This window comes from Lactuca saligna, chromosome 2 (genome assembly GCF_052625555.1).
Source record: "Lactuca saligna cultivar CGN05327 chromosome 2, ASM5262555v1, whole genome shotgun sequence".
NCBI lineage: Eukaryota > Viridiplantae > Streptophyta > Magnoliopsida > Asterales > Asteraceae > Lactuca > Lactuca saligna.
Window position 1 is genome coordinate 62387849 of NC_136418.1, and position 18196 is coordinate 62406044.

The following is an 18196-nucleotide window of genomic DNA, read 5'->3' on the forward strand; positions in this document are numbered from 1 at the left end:
CTAAAATAAGTGCAAAAGTTTCGTTGCTAAAATAAGTATAGAAGTTTCATTGCTAAAATAAGTATATAAGTTTCGTTGCTAAAATAAGTATATAAGTTCGTTGCTAAAATGAGTATACAAGTGTCGTTGCTAACATGAGTATACATGTTTCATATGTGCATAAGGATTCCATTCATGAGTTCACAACCCAAGCCAAATGACCAAATTGTGCCTTATTGACTACTATGTGTAGCGCAAACATAGATAATAAAATGGTAAAATGCACTCAAGCAAATCGTGCGAGTGAGGAGTTGTCTACCTCATGATAGTGCTATCCATAATGACCATGGGTTCTAAAGAGTTAATGAGTTGTGTCAAATGTTTCCAGGCACTTAACCTCGATATAGTCCTCATGAATTAAAGTAACATACACATACGTGAAAAATATAACAACCAAGTTTATACGAGTCAAAATAAATACAACGAGCATAAATAGTTTAGGACATGATTTTCCACCCAAAACATTTGAAAACCGAAAATAAGGGGACACGTGAATACTCACAATGCTTTGAGATAATGCAAATGGTGCGTTAAACTACACTCCACTCATACCACTATCGATTCCTACAACGATGTTACACACTAATGAGTCTCTAATTGAAATCTAATACTAGTATACTTACTAATGCAATAGAATTATGTCAATAATGTGTCAAAATTTTGATATTGATAAGTTATAAACATTTTTCTGTGAAAATTAAATTTTCATAAATTAATTGTTATATAACAATTTAAGTGGAAAATTCCTATTATTGAAATGTTAATATTTAACATTTTAAGAGGTATTCCAGTGATTAAATATTCAAAAACTAAATCAGTTTAGTTCTAAAATTTCCCAAACTTTGTATTTCAGTTTCAAATGAAGTCAAAGATGTTAAGATAAATTTTCGTGAATTTTTGATTTGTCTAACTATTTTTCAGCATTTTACTTCCTTGAGTAATCATAAAATCATGGAAAAATATTAAATTATAATGAAAAAATCTTATAATTTTTGTGTAACTATTTTACAGTGTGCATAATTAGGGAAAATTATTGGAAGTCATTTTTGAATAGAAAATCCCTATTTTTAGAATTTAAGTGTATTTAATACTAAGAAAATAGAATTAAGTAGTAAACAGTTAAGATAAATCCTAAAAATATTTATTTATGGTTATAATGTAAGAAAATATTTTCTGGTAAATTATTATGTATTTTGGATAAGTTTAACTATTTTTCTCTAATTTAATTCTTTTGATATACATTAAATATTGGAAAAATAGTAAAAGGTTATGGGAAATTCATCAAATTTTTTTGTGAAGCTTATATAATATACAGAAGCTTCGAGAAATAATAAATGTGATTTTTATAACTTGGAGCCCAATTTTTATTATTTATTTGGGCTTAGTAACAATAAAATAAAAACTAATGGTAAATAGTAATAAAAAGTTCTCAAACTTTATGAGGAACATTGGTTTAAAGTATAGGTCATTCATGAATTTTTCCAGAATTTATTTACTTTTGTAAGTATTTTATATGCTGTAACACTCTATTTTCTTATTATTTTCATGTATAAATAAAGAAAATACATATTGAGCTGAAAGTTTCCAGTATACATCTTCATACAATTTACTGAATGTGAAAAATCATGTTCTCATTTTGGATGTCGAAAAACACACCTAAAGACTCAATAGGTTATAGAGAAAAATTGGTTCTTGTGATTTTGGTAAAAATGTTGATGTCACTTTGAGAAATGTTATAACGTTTTCTCAGTGCTTTTAACTTAAGATCTCTTTGTACCTTTGAGTTTATGATGTTAGGAGGTTAAAATAAATTTTGAAGGATTTTTAGTGATGAATAAGTCCTTTGAACATGCAACACAAAACGAGTATTCACAAAAATGTGTTGTTTGAGCAACAGTTTTGTAAAAATTGTTAAAAACCAGGTTCTAACTAATGCAAAACCAACATACCGATTATGTATATACAGTCTTAATAGATGTGCATGTATGTTTAAATAAACAATTTGTTTATAAAAACAGATAAATAACAATTTATAATTATATAAACAATAAATAAACATTTTATGTTTACATAAATAATAATTACAGTTATAATCCAAGTATTTTTTGCCAAAAATATTTAAAAGTTTAAAAATAGGGGTCTTGAAACTCACGTTTGAAGCGTGCATTATCTTTGTGTTTTCGTTTAAATCGTCGGGTTTTGTCGAGAAGTGAATCTTACAAAATTTTGTTTACGAGGGGTCGTGTAGAGGCTTGAGGCCGGGATGGATCAGATTTATATCTTTTTGGAGAAAAAGACGCTGAAAACTATCGGAACCTCACTGGAAAACCACGTCAGAAAAATACCGGTGGTTGCCAGAAAATCGCTCCGACAGTGATTTTGAAGGTTGTCGGCGGTGTTGGTGGCGGATCTGAGGTGACCGATGATTGGATGTTAGGGTGCAAAGTCAAGCTTGGATGTATTGTTTTAGGCTTTCCTCTTTGTATGTGTAAATGGGTTGAGTCTTTTCCTAAAAATATGAAGTGAGTGACTCCTATTATGTAAGAGTCCATTTTGGAGTGTTAGACTAGAGAGAGAAATTGTATACAAACCCATTTGTATAATCTTTCTAGATCTAATAAGAGCTTACAAAGATTTATTTACTCCATGTGTTCTTGAATTTGTATGATGAATCACTAGATCTTTCTTAATTCCGCACATGCCATCAGAGTCAACACCACAACAATTGGTATCAGAGCGGGTGTTCTTGATTTTCATCAAGAATTAATCCTTGATGGCGATTTTGATTTAGTGATTCAATTTTTGATTATGGATCTTTGTGATTAGAGAGTGTTGTGTGTTCTAGAAGTCGAATTTTTCCTTGATTTGATCCATAATTCGACTTTCTCTCTCTAGAATACTTGTTTGTGTTACTTTCTCTCTCTAGAAAACTCATTCAAAATCACTTTTTCTCTCTAGAAATTTTCAAGTTCTTGTGATCATGGTGAATTTGCCCTACAATTCTTGGATTATGATCATTGAAGGTATCAAATACAAAGTCAATAAAGATCAATATTATGGGTTTGTGTTAAACAAGAAGATATATTAGGGAACTATGGTTTCTTATGGAGGATTGAAGGATGATCATGGAAGCTTGATATTTCAACCTCTTTGTGAGATCAAATGGTTGGCTGATATTACATGTTCCATAATATCACATGGTAGTGATAAGAGAGGAGAAGAAAAATATTTGTTCGATAAGAAATATGTTTCTCTTATTGAAGATCCAAATGATCTTCGTGCTCTTAAGGTAGTTGAAGTTCTTGACAATGGAGTTCAATGTGATGTTCTTGATGTTCAAGTAAAAGGAGTTCAAGTTGATTTTCAAGATGAAAAGGTTTTTTGCTCGATTGGAGTTCAAACCAATGATATTTTGTGTTCTTGTGATTCGTTTGAAGGAATGATTCCTTATCGGAAGCCGGTGGTTCAAGAAATTCACAAATATCAAACTCCAAAATATTTGATTCAAATTCACAAAGTTGATGTTGTGAAAAGTGGGTTTGTTCATGAAGTCAAGACTTCAAGATGCAAAAAGATGAGAAAGAAAAAGAAGAAGAAGATGAATAGGAAGAATAAGCGGGTTTACTCACATAAATCGTCAAATGTTGTGAAGCCGAAATCCGTGAAACAAATTTGGGTTCCAAAGCAACAATCTCCGAAGGTTGCATTGAATTTGAAGTCAAAACCCAAAAGTGTTGGTGGTTCTTTTGAAGATGTTCTTGGATCGTTGAAGAACACGAAGAACACGAAGAACGAGTTGTACATCTCGCATGGTGGGTGGTACAATGTTCGATTTGGTGATTTTCTCATTCCAACAAAAGAACCAAGATCTTCCAAATTTGATTCGTTCGTTGAAAATGGATCTCGATTCGTCAAAAAGGTATCTCAAATTCTCAAATGGATCCCAAAACGTCCATGATTTCGATTCGTACTTTGCATTTTTCATTTTTGATCGATTTGCCTCATTGGATCTAATCCGTTTCAACCCCATTGTTGATCCAATTATTTTTGTTTAGATCAAAACCATATTCAACTCATTTTGTTTAAATCTAACATTCATCTAATTTGATTCAATTGGAAAGCCCAAGTTATAATTCTTTATTGTTCATATATTCGGTTATTTGAGCCCAGATTATGATCTGTTTACTATTCGTTATCATACACATTTGACCGAGCCCAATCTACTTCTATTCATCTATTAGATTTCCCTGATCAAAAGAGTACATCTATTTTTTTCTTGTTCATCAATTCGATTATCATCTGTTTGACTGAAAAGTCAGAATTGAATACGGAAGAATGAGTAATTGAGAAGCGAAAGACGGACAGTTGATGTCGTTTTTTAGTGAGGTTCGATTAATGATAGTCGATTTTGGGAAGGATAGTTTGGAATCGATGTTGGTGTGATGAGTCAACGCAGAAAGGTCGAGTGAAAAATCAAAATCAATCAGAGTCGGCAACAGTTGAAGTCGATTTCGACTATTACCTGTAATCATTTGGTAACATTGGATTTAAGTGTTCAAAGTCAAAATTGAATCGAATAGAAAGATAGATTTGATAATCAGCGCTTGGGATCGAATGCTTTGAGGTTGAGCATATCGTATTTGAAGTCACAATCGAAAACTTTAATAATCGAATGTGTGGTGTTTGAAAGCCGATTTGTTGCTAGGTGGGTGTATCGCATCTAATTTCGATGGTATCATTTAGAATCAAGCCTTAATTCAAGATAATCGAAGTTTTGATGATTCGTTTTTAATTTTGGGTTCTTGTACTGAAAGCAAAGAACACAGGACGAATAGTGTATGGAATCGATTGTTTTGGAGAGTTGATATCTAGTCGCTGTTGAAGATGAACAGAATCGACGGAGATGGTTATGAAGAATGAACTGGAAATTGAACGATTTGAAGAATCGATTTGATCGATTTTTGATTATTGGATCCGATTTTTGAATGTGTGAAGATGATTTTGATCGATGCTAGTTTAATTTCGCATGTTTGAGAATCGCTTATTTGTGAAATTGAGTTCGCATATGGAGTCGATGATCTGTAAAAGAAAATTTTGATTTGGGTTAAACTGTGCAAAGCGAATCACGGTATTTGTTGTTGAATGAACGAACGAAGCCTTGGTTTTAGATCGATGCTTTGGTTTCGCATGAACATTTGAATCTCCAATCGTAAGCTGGGTTTCAGTTTGCATATGAAATAACCTGAATTCGCATATGAATTTTTTTTTGGTTCATATGGGTTTGCATTTTATTCGCATCTGCCATGATTGTTCAATTCGCATTTGTGTGAATGAAGTTTGCATATGAAATCAAAACATTTATGTTCGCATCTGTGATATGGGATAAAGATGCGAAGTGTGCGAAGAGTTAAAAATGCGAAGAATTTTACGTGCGAAGTCTTTTACTTGATTTGGGGAAGAACACAAAGAGTTTCAGTTTGCACCCCTGATCTTTTCACGAAATGACAAAATTGACCTAACTTCGCAAGTTTGAAGAACATGTAGAAATTTTCAAAACGAGTACCTGCAGTTTCGCATTTTTGATAGTTTATACCCAACTTCGCAAAATGGGTAATAAAAGCTGAAAAAAATGCAGAATTTTGAGTTTTGGTCCCTGCAGTTTGTGCGAATTTACGCTTTATGCCCGGTTTCGCAAATACGCTAGAGTTTCGCATATTTGACTGTTTTTGGCGCAACGGGTCCCTGCAAGTTTCAGAAAGTGACAATGTCTACCCGATTTTTGAAAAATCTTGCAACTTTCTCCCAAAAAGTCAAAATTTTTCATAAATTGAAAATTTTTGTGGCTTTTTCGTGATTGCTTTTCTGTGCAAGATTTTTGGTGATTCATTTTTGGTACACATCAAGGGGGAGTATCGTGAAGACTATTCCTCGAGCGCTTCTCAACCTTAGTGAGTTTTATAATCATTTTTTGATTATAAAATGGGGGAGAATGATGGGTATTCGAAGCTTCTCGGGTTTGTCGAATATTCATTTGTGGATTTGAAGACCGGTGTTACTTTGAGGGGGAGTTTGGTCTTGATCGCGCTAGCTCGTTGGAGATTAAAGTCGGACATCCAATCCTAACTTTGAGGGGGAGAATGTTAGGGTGCAAAGTCATGCTTGGATGTATTGTTTTAGGCTTTCCTCTTTGTATGTGTAAATGGGTTGAGTCTTTTCCTATAAATAGGAAGTGAGTGACTCCCATTATGTAAGAGTCCATTTTGGAGTGTTAGACTAGAGAGAGAAATTGTATACAAACCCATTTGTATAATCTTTCTAGATCTAATAAGAGCTTACAAAGATTTATTTACTCCATGTGTTCTTGAATTTGTATGATGAATCACTAGATCTTTCTTAATTTCGCACATGCCATCAGAATCAACACCACAACAGTGGGGAATGGAGGGGAGGTCAGCGCAAAACAGTGATAGAGGAACATGCCGCCGGTGACTGGTCATGGCGGCGATCGAAAAACCGAGAGAGAGAGAGAGAGAGAGAGAGAGAGAGAGAGAGACGATGGTGTGATCAAAGAGCTGATTTCATCCTCCATTTATAGCCAAATTTAGGGTGATGTAGAGCACCTAAATCGCGACAAGTGGTGCCTCTAGAATCAAAACAAGCGGCGACTCCTCGATCCATGTGCAACAGTCCGACGAAAACCGACAATCATGTTTTTTTTAAACAGTAGTTCGATCTCTACGTAGTTACAGTTCAGAATCTATAAAAAATATTTACCTAACGAATATCGTAACTATGTTAGCAAAACATTCAAAGTGTTTTGTCAGAGGATTCCCAATTGTCACATTTTGACAATTTTTCGCGAAAGTAATAAAACTTCGTGATATCAAAATTCTAAGAATTGAATCAAATATTAACTTGTACCTGATTCATAAAGTCTAATCATTTTCACTTAACGAGTTGTGTATCATGCAAACCCACAGTTGTCTACAAAGGATCCAATTAAAATGCCAAATGGACCAGTTATGAGGGCACAGGTTAAAACATTCAAGGATGCTTTAAATTGGTTGATTAGAGAAGTTTGTTCTCAAGAAAGTGCATGGAGACCCATTGGACCTAATCAAAGTTGGATTAGCTTAATTCAAGTTCAAGAGTAATTTTCAAGATCCAATAAGAGCCTTTATCAAGCCCATTTCGTTTTTCTATATTTTATTATGTAATTTTCGTTTTTATGTCTTCTAAATAAGTGTTGGCAGATAAAAGGGTCTTAGGTTACATGAACCTTGTGATAAACTATGTCAAGATTCATAGTTTTAACTTGGGGGTTAAATGCCTTAAATTTAAGACACTTCTTTAATTCATGACTCTTTAGGTGCTTCTAGCCCAACGATATTAGGTGGTGCCCTCCCTCTTTGAGGTCGAGGGTTCAAGTCCCGTCATGGAAATAGGTGGAATTAGGTGTTAGTTTAGGAGTAGATTAGTATATTTGTATTTGACGGTTCAAAAAAAAACATGGTCCTTGTATCCATTTGGAATCAATCAAGTTTTGAATACAATTTGTGAGTGTTTAACACTTTTCGTTCTTTGTGAACTTTAGAACTTATTAGGTTTTTATAGCTTGTGGCGTTCAATCTTATCAATCAATTTGGTGGGTTGATTGTGTCGTTTTATACCAAGGTTCTTGTCTCTTTATAGACAACGGGTCGCGGTTTCCACATTTGTTTTACAGTTTTGCAACCATTAGAAATTTTGGGCAAAACGTGTTCAAACCTCAATTTTGGGTAAGATCACATCATTTGGTAACAGAGTCAGTTCTTTGTGTTGCATATCTACTTTGTTCTTTTTTTTTCTAGATTACTTGAGTTCTAAGACGCATATTGGTAGCGAGTCTTGTCACAAGTTGTCAAGGTTCTTACTAGCGACTTTTGAATTTCTAAGTTGTCAAACTTCTATATTCTACATTTCTTTTTGTTTCCTTTATATTTTTCATTTGCCTATTAGAATCCTCAAAAAAAAAAAAAAAAAAATTACAAAAAAAATAAGTAAGTCGTTGTTTGTTTTTTCATTAGCAAAGCCAAGTTTGTTTGACTTTCTTTTCGTATATTGAGGTTACTTTGTTTTGGATACAATTTTTTTAAAGTTGTTTGGTAAGTTTGAATTCCTCAAGGCCACAAGTTCAAATTTGATAATTGTTTTTTTAGTTTGTTTAGAACTTTAAGAGTTAAAAGGAGTGGTAAAAGCTTGTGTTGTGAGACTAAAAGAGGGTAAAAGCCATTTGAGGGATACACGAGGGTTGAGTGAACTATTTTTGAGAGAAACACGTGAGCGAGGGTTGGGAGGAAGTAACTTACTTTTTTTTTTGTTTGGTAGAAAATATAAGACGGGTGTTGATGATTATTTCAAAGAAATGGAGGTTATGATAGTTCGTGCCAATGTTGAGGAGGACCTTGAGCCAACCATGGTCAGATTCTTAAACGGCCCAAATCTTGAAATTCATGATCGCATTGAATTGCATCATTATGTTGAAATTGAAGACATGGTCCATATGGTTGTTAAAATTGAAAAACAATTAAAAAGAGGTGGCGGGTCTCGAAATAACACTTGGAAGGCTAGTACTTAAAAAAAATAAAAAAAATACTCCTACTTCTTCTTCTAATTCCAAATATGATCCTAAAACAATAAACACTTCTAAAGGAAAATCGATTCTTCTACTCTTAGGAATCGTGACATAAAGTGTTTCAAGTATCAAGGGAGGGGTCATATTGCGAGTCAATGCCCAAATAAGCTTACCATGGTGATTAGACAAAATGGTGAGATCAAAATGGATGAATCAGATTTTATCGTTTCATCGAAAGACTCTAATGATGATGAAGAGGTGGTTGTTTAAGGAGATTTGTTGGTTGCAAGATGAGCTCTAAACATTTAATCCAAGGAGGGACACGATGCCCAAAGGGAGAATATATTTCATACTCGTTGCAATGTTCAAGGCAAGGTATGTAGTGTTATAATTGATGGTGAGAGTTGTACTAACTTTGCAAGTACTTCCATGGTTCAAAAGTTAGGTCTACCCACGATGAAGCATCAAAAACTATACAAACTCCAATGGCTCAATGATAGTGGTGAGGCACGAGTTACAAAATAGGCGATGATTTCATTTCGGATTGGAAGATATGAAGACGAGGTATTGTGTGATGTTGTTGCTATGCAAGCTACTCATTTGCTGCTAGGTAGACCATGGAAATATGATAGGCATGTAAGTCACGACGGATTCACCAACAAATACACTTTTGTTTACAAAACCAAACCGGTAACTCTTGTACTAATGTCACCAATTCAAGTTTACCAAGATCAAGTAAAACTTCAACAAGATGCAAAAAAAGAGAGTGAAGAAAAAAAGAGAATGAAGAAAAAAATGAGAGTGAGAAAAAAAAAAGATGATGAACGAAAAAAAAGAGAATGAAAAAAACAAAGAAAATGTCAAGAAAAGACGGAAAGAAAAAAATAAAATAAATATCTAGCATTAGAAAAAAAAGGTGAGATAAGAGAAGCTAGCAAATCTGAAATGCATTTTGTGCTTCTTTCGTTGAAGGAAGCTGAAGTAGCCACTAAGATTTCAATCGGAAATTTTTCGAGCGATGTTACCTCTCTCTTGTAGGAATTTGAAGACTTGTATGTTGAGGATGTTCAAAATGGATTGCCGCCAATTCGTTGGATTGAACACCAAATTGACTTTATGCCAGGGGCATCTATTCCCAACAAACCAGCCTATAGAACAAGCCCTGAAGAAACCAAGGAGTTACAAAGGCAAGTTGAAGAGTTACTTTCAAAGGGATTGGTTCAAGAAAGTATGAGTCCTTGTGTTGTTCCAGTCTTATTAGTGTCAAAGAAGGACGGTTCATGGAGAATGTGCATAGATTATCATGTCATCAAAAATATCACAGTAAAGCATCGTCATCCCATCCCCCGACTCGATGATATGCTTGATGAGTTGTATGGAGCAAAACTTTTTTCCAAAACTAATTTGAAAAGCGGGTATCACTAAATTCGGATGAAAGAAGGTGATGAGTGGAAAACAGATTTTAAAACAAAACATGATTTATATGAATGGTTAGTAATGCCTTTTGGCCTAACTAATGCTCCTAATACCTGCATGAGATTAATGAACCATGTTTTGCGTGAATATATTGGCAAATTTGTGGTTGTTTACTTTGATGATATTTTGATTTATTCAAAGTGTTCAAAAGATCACCTTGAGCATCTAACATGTGATTTGAGTGTGCTTAGGAAGGAAAGCCTATATGTAAACTTGAAGAAGTGTAAATTTTGTACCGACCAAGTCATTTTCCTTGGGTATGTGGTGAGCTCCCAAGGAGTGGCTGTTGAGGCAGAAAAGGTAAAACCCATCATGATTGGCAAATTCCAAAGACTATAAGTGAAGTTCGAAGTTTTCATGGCCTTGCAAGTTTTTATCGCAGATTTGTCAAACATTTTAGCACTTTAGCATCACCACTTACGGAATTCATCAAAAAGAATGTGGGGTTTAAATGGGGCAAAGAATAAGAGCATGCTTTTCAACAGCTCAACTTTCACTTAAATCATGCTCCTTTGTGGTCTTAGCCTAATTTTGATAAAAAAAAAAAATTTGAAATTGAATGTGATGCATCAGGAATTGGAATTAGTGCAGTTTTGATGCAAGAGGGTAAACTTTTGGCATATTTCAGTGAAAACCTAAGTGGGGCAACTTTAAATTACCCAACTTATGACAAAAAACTTTATTCTTTTGTCCGATCATTGAAAACATGGCAACAATATTTGTGGGCTAAAGAATTTGTCATTAATTCAGATCATGAGTATTTAAAGTTTCTAAAAGGACAACACAAATTAAACAAAAGACATGCTACGTGGATGGAGTTCATTGAGACATTTCCTTATGTCAACCGATACAAGAAAGGTAAGGAAAATGTTGTGGCTGATGCTTTGTCATGTAGACACTCTCTACTTTCTTCTCTAGATTTCAAAATTCTTGAATTTGAACAAATCAAGGAATTATATCACAATGATGTTGATTTTGGGCAGATTTACCAAGCTTGTGAAAAATGCTCTTTTGAAAAGTTTTTCTTACATAGTGGTTTTTCGTTCAAAGAATCAAGACTTTGCATTCCTAAATCTTCCTTGCGTGAGCTTTTGGTTAGAGAAGTACATAGTGGACGCCTTATGGGACATTTTGGGACGGCAAAAACATTATTTACTTTGCTGGAACATTCTTTTGGCCAAAAGTGAAGGTGTATGTCGGAAGAATTTGTAATAATTATATAGTGTGCAAGCAAGCCAAATCTAAGGTTCAACATCATGGTTTATATACTCCACTTCTGATGCCAAGTGAACCATGGGTTGATATTTCAATGGACTTCGTGTTGGGTCTACCAAGATCCAAAAGTGGAAAGGACTCTATTTTTGTGATTGTTGATAGGTTTTCTAAAATGGCTGACTTTATTGTGCGCAATAAAACTAATGATGCATCTCACATTGCTGATTTGTTTTTTTTAGAGAAATTGTCAGGTTACATGGAATGCCAAAAACCATTGTCTTGGATCGGGATTCTAAGTTTTTGAGTTATTTTTTGGAATACTTTGTGGGCAAAATTAGGGACAAAGCTCTTGTTTTCAACAACTTTTCACCCACAAACTGATGGTCAAACAAAAGTGGTGAATAGGACCTTGTCTACTTTGTTGAGAGCTTTAATAAAGAAGAACATCAAAACATGGGAGGACTGTTTGCCACATGTTGAGTTTACATACAATCGTGCCACTCATTTTGCTACAAAAATGTCATCATTTGAAATTGTATACGGTTTTAATCCTTTAAATCCTTTGGATTTATCAGCTTTGCCTCTTCCTGAGCAGGTTAACTTAGATGGAAACAAAAAGGCTAAATTTTTGAAACAGATACATGAGAAAGCAAGACTAAATATAGAAAGAAGAACGGAGCAAAACAAGTGAATAAAGGGAGACACAAGATGATTTTTGAACCTAGTGATTGGGTTTGTTACATATGCGAAAAGAACGATTTCCAGCCCAACGACGTTCAAAATCGCTTCCAAGAGAGGACGATCCTTTCCAAGTTTTAGAGCGCATCAATGACAATGCATACAAATTGGACCTGTCGAGTGAGTATAATGTTAGTGCAACTTCCAATGTCACTGATCTAGCTCCTTTTGATGTATGTTCTGATTTGAGGACAAATCCTTTTCAAGAGGAGAGGTATGATACAAACCTACAGTTGTTTACAAAGGATCCAATTAAAATGTCCGATGGACCGGTTATGAGGGAACGAGCTAAAGCATTCAAGGAGGCTTTAAATGGGTTGATTAGAGAAGTTTGTACTCAAGAAAGTTCATGGAGACACATTGGACCTAATCAAAGTTGGATTACCATAATTCAAGTCCAAGAGTGATTTTCCAGATCCAATAAGAGCCTTTATCAAGCCCATTTCGTTTTTCTACATTTTAATATGCCATTTTCGTTTTTATGCCTCCTAAATAAGTGTTGGGAAGATAAAAGGGTCCTAGGTTACATGAACCTTTTGATAAACCATGTCTAGATTCATAATTTTTACTTGGGTGTTAAATGCCTTAAATTAAAGACACTTTCTTTAATTCATGGCTCTTTAATTGCTTTTCCCACACTATAAAAACGTGGTCCTTGTATCCATTTGGAATCAATCAATTTTTGAATACAACTTTGTGAGTTTTTAACTCTTTTTCATTCTTTGTGAACTTTAGAACTTATCAGGTTTTTATAGCTTGTGGCGTTCAATCTTATCAATCAATTTGGTGGGTTGATTGTAGCATTTTATACCCAGGTTCTTGTCTCTTTATAGACAACGGGTCGCAGTTTCCACCTTTGTTTTACAATTCTGCAACCAATAGAACGATTGGACAAAACGTGTTCAAACCTCAATTTTGGGTGAGATCACATTAGTGTAACTATTCCATTGAACTGTTTGGAGATTCATTTGCTGGAAAGCCAATAGTGTGTTGTTTTATTCTTACTCACAGTGGTGTGTGGTTGTATTGGGAAAAATAAGTTCACTTAAAAATCAAATAGTAGATTGATTAAGGTTCAAGAAAAAAATTGTTCGGGATTGAAAATTCATATTTTAAAGTACCCCACAAAGTGTTTGAAATGTCATTTTTGGTCGTTACATACCGCAAACAGTTATTTGACTGTTCGTTTTCTTTAAATGACCTAACTTTTGCATACGAACTCTATTTTTGATATTTTTACATACACGAAATCGTATTTACATGTACTATCTTTTAGTGTGTCATCTATACATAATAATACTTGATACATAAATTGTATTTCAATTGTATGTATCAAATAACTACTTATGTATAATGAATAATGGTTGTTTGTCAACAAGTTATATCCATCGAAGACGAAAGTGGAATTCCCTATGCGGCTATGCGTTTACAAGTATAAAAACTTCAATTGCATTAAAATGAGTGGAATATATTACATTAGATCTATTAAATTGTGTGTTCGCTGTGGTTTTGATCGCCGAATTTTGATCTAATTTTCCTAGTTGTCTGACACTCATACATCACAAATACATGTGCCGCATGTATGCATATAATCAGGAACATGCGAGAGGACGCCAACACGAGGTAATATCCATGCCACAAACCAAGACTCCTTCCGGACCAATTAACGCTCAAAAATATCAACCGGAGGACGGATGGACCAATCCGCGCCTCTAAAACCTGGCAAAGACTATTCGCATGGTCCTCACTAACATGTACAAAAACCATAACTATAAAATGGTACGAACAATTCAGGTATGGGCATCGCCTCTCTCATTATCTCACTTATACCTTTAGATTCTCCTCTTCTGATCACAAGTGATTTCATCACATCATCTATTAACAAATATTTAAAAGACTACATGGTATGGGTTTTCATATGGTTCCTAAAAAGGGTATAAAATAAAAAAGCACACCACAAATTCTCGGTTTTTACAAAACAGAACACTACAACATCGTATGTATGTGTGTGTGTATATATATATATATATATATATATATATATATATATATATATATATATATATATATATATATATATATATATATATATATATATATATATATATATATATATATATTAATTCGAAGGTACCCTTGTGAATAGTACCTGGCTCCCATTGGCTGTTTTTTTTTTAAATTTATTTTCTGCTTTGTTTTATTTTGTTAATTATCCAATACTTATATCTCCTTTCTGTAATCCTTTTTGAAATTCTTCTACATACTTCCCATCGCTTATCTTAGCCACAAGTGCTTCAATCGATCCTCTTTCAAAAGAAGCCACTGTCTCCCTCTCCACCACCGACAACGACCGAAAGAAACCCGCCTACTTCTCTGATTCAGCCATGTACCCCTCTCTTGCGACGCCTCCGCCAAAGCCTCTGTCGGCGAGTTGCCTCCAGCTACCTCCTTCTTCTTTGCGTCCAGCACAGGCTTCGCTCATTGCTTTTCCTTTTCTTCTGATTCGATTGCTTATAAGTTTCATGGAAGTTGAACCGGTATGCCCCAGGTTCCTCTTCACCTTTCACCCTTCACCCTTCTTCTTCTTCTTCTTCTTCTTCTTCTTCTTCTTCTTTTTATTTTTGGCAGAATTGGTGATTATTGTTGAATTGTTTGTAACTTCTACGTAGGTTGGAGAAGATTCAAGCTACAAAATGGCTGTAGATTGTCTCTATTGGTTTAATTTTGTTTTTTTTTTTTTTGTATAATAGTTTGTCTGTATTTTGTGTAGCTGCTTAATTTTTTTGTTTATGAACCTTTGCCCCTTTTTTGATTTGAGAGTGAAGCTGTTTTCCTTGACTTCATTGCATTTATGCTCCGATAGAGAAAAATGTAAACCCACTTTTGATGGCTATTAACCTCGATTTCTTCTCCAACATTTAAGTACATGGATGGATCCCTGCTTCGCTTATATTTTTCAGGTACATGAACCTTTAAATTTTGATTTTTTTCCTGTTTTCGGATTTCCGATGACAGTGATGGGTGGGTTGTGCATAAACTGTTCAAGGGGAGATTTCAATTCACGATTTCTATGTTAAATATGAAAGCTTTTTTTTTTTTTTTTAACTTGGACGATTTTTGTGAATGGATTTACATACGTTTTGTAATTCATATTTTCTAAAACATAGGTGGCGTGTACCCTTTTATCTAATTCGTTCCATGTACCAGCTCAAGTTTACATATTGTCCTCAAATTCTTTTCATCTACTTTTGTTTTTCATATTCGTGGTGATTTTTTTCGACTTTTTTATATTTTGTTTTGTCTTTATTTGTGTAGGGAATGTGTTATGTATGTCCAAGTCACCCATGAGCAAGGATCGATTATACCCCAACCACTTGATATTAAGATTTAAAAGAGAGTTTCACTACGCACCCCAACTACCCCAACTGCTTGATGAAATGCTTGAACCAACCCTGTTCCTTGAAAGACAATAATAAATTAGGAGAAATTAAAAGCAATTAACATTCTCCCTATTATTTTATTGATAGAAGGATGCACTACATGTTGGAGGTGAACTTAGAAACAATTTGTAGAATTTGTTAAATTTGTTAATTATCAATTCTTTTTATCATGAGTATCCAAATGTTACTTTTTTCTTGATTAGCATTATTTGGTTTGTGAACAATCATGGAGGGAGATTCTTGAAGTTGTGATTGCTAAAGCAAATAAGCCCATATTCTACACATTTGAGTATCCATTTCGATGACCCACTTCTCTTTTATATCTAAATTCTTTGCAAACAAACGTCATTTTTGCATAATATCAATGTGAAGAGATATAATCGATTTGAGATCATATAAAATCTTCAAATTACTTTCATGTGGGTATGCTGGATTTTCGTTAATATCTCTGAAATTTACAGTCACCTACGTTAGGGCATCAATACAAAAGATTATAAATTCTTTGATTAAATCGCCATTTTTACTTATGGATTACTCTGTCATCACAGTTGCCAGAATGGATTCCAATCATTCTTTTTATTAAAGTGGGTTTCTATTTGGGAAAATTTCGTCAGAATGGATTCCAATCATTCTTTTTATTAAATTGGGTGTCTATCTGGGAAAATTTCATTTAAACATGAACTGCTACCTTACCTATTAGAAAAAATGAATTTTTAGTAACAAATGAACAAAGTGTGAATGGTAAATTACCAGATTTGGAATTTTTATGAAAACAAACTCTTAATCATTAATGATTAAGGATACAACTGTTATGAACTGGATTCTAAGGCCGATTCAATAACATATAAACAATCAAATGATTCTAATATTGATTGTAAAAGACCCACTAATACCAAATGTTTACAAGAATGAAGATAGTTTAGCTAATTCGAGATCGCCAATCTCCCAGAGGAAATAATTCCAAATTTGTAACACCCAAAGTTTTGAAAACCAAGAAAGGAAAGAAAACCCTAAGTTTAGGGGTCGACTCGACGAGTCCGAGCGGGATCCGGGTTGAGGAGTAAGTGACTGACTCGGCGAGTCGGCCAAGGAGACTCGGCGAGTCTGGTCTGTGCGAGGAAAACCCTAATTCCGGGAGTTGTATCCTATATAAAGGGGTGTTATGTCCCTCCCTCAGCCCCCATATCATCTCAGAGGACCTGTAAACCCTATATTTCGTGTGAGCTTCCATCATTTTAGAGAAATAGCTTTGGAGGAAGGAAACTTTGGAAAGGAACTTGAAGATCAAGAAGGTTGCTTTAAAGGAGAGGTGTATACCTGATATCAACTTCAGTTTGTGTTCATCTTGGAGGTATTAAGCTGCCATTTTCCCTTCTTTGCATCTAGATCTATTTTGTCATGAGATTTGGGGGTTTTATGGTTGATTGAGACCCAAATCGAGTTAGGGGCTTAGATATGTTGTTGCCACTTCAGATCTATTGTTGGGATGGTCCAATATGTCATAAAGCATCAGGAGATGAGTAGTTGGTGAAGCCCTTTTGTCCTTAAACCAAACCCTAATATGTTTTGAGCCTAGATCTCTTTAGTTATACGTAAAGTTTGCAACTTTACGTGGGGATTGAGCTTTGGAAGTATGGATCTATGCTTTGGAGTCCCTGCATGACTCAAAAGCCCTCTGCATGTTTGGAGATCTGAATGGACTCGGCGAGTCCTTTGAGTGGACTCGACGAGTAGCATGAAGATGAGGAGGAACTCGACGAGTGGGATGAACAGCTCGTCGAGTTGGATGAAGTTGGGCATGAACTCGGCGAGTTGGATGAAGATTGCATGGTACTCGGCGAGTCTGCTCTTGGATTCGGCGAGTCAGGTTGCAAAGCCCCAAACCCTTCGAGTTGAGACTCAAAGCAGTGAGTCGGATGGAGACTCAGCATGTTGGACAGGTCAGGACTCGGAAAATGTTGGACTCGGCGAGTCATGGACTTACTCGGCGAGTCATGTCGCGAATGGAAGGACCCTGAGTATATGAACTCGGCGAGTCAGTAAGTGGACTCAGTGAGTAGGGTTGACCTGGAAAGGTTGACTTTGACCAGGACTTTGACTTAGACCAGAATTGACTTGGTAGTCTTTCGGGGGTCAGTTAGACTCAGTGTTGCATTGATATTGGTAGCTCGGGGAGCGAGTGGAGCAGGAGTTCAGAGAGTTGTCAGGCAGCAGCTAGTGGGATCATCAGCAAGTTCAGCCAGTGCAGGTGAGTTTCCCTTTGTGTGAATGGGTCTAAGGCCACAATGCTGGCCCATGTAGCTATGAGTAGAAGACCCGGGGGTTAGCCCTAGGCACAGTATGCTAGTATGATATTCAGGACGAGGTCCAATGATAGCGGGCGGGTGCCCAAGGATTTGTTTATATGATAATTTATACTGGTTGTCTGTGTGATACATGTATGTGCTTGGTAGGGAGGTGAGTGTGGGCGAGGTCCCATATCTCAACAATATCAGAGTGTGGATGGTGTTCCACATCTCATTAGCAGCAGAGTAGGGGCGAGGCCCAAGTTAGGGAAGGAATGAGTGTGGGCTGGGCCCGTATCTCACTATCAGTAGGAGCATGGGCGGGGTTCCATGTCTCGTTAGTAGCAGGACAAGGGCGAGGCCCGGGATAGGCGAGGCCTTAGGACATG

General features: G+C 35.3%; 1 long non-coding RNA gene and 1 pseudogene across 2 annotated transcripts; both read left to right on the plus strand.

The window, feature by feature from the left end:
- The first annotated feature begins 3133 nt into the window (after positions 1–3133).
- Positions 3134–9496, plus strand: LOC145029778 (uncharacterized; annotated as a pseudogene).
- A 4209-nt stretch (positions 9497–13705) lies between these two features.
- LOC145028900 (uncharacterized) lies at positions 13706–15670 on the plus strand. Of its 2 annotated transcripts, none has more exons than XR_013676247.1 (4): positions 13706–13876; positions 14366–14619; positions 14752–15042; positions 15398–15670. It is a non-coding gene; the product is annotated as an uncharacterized LOC145028900 (long non-coding RNA). The 2 variants fall into 2 exon arrangements; XR_013676246.1 differs by lacking the exon at positions 13706–13876 and adding an exon at positions 13881–13986 and having other exon boundaries at positions 15398–15669.
- Positions 15671–18196: the final 2526 nt, after the last annotated feature.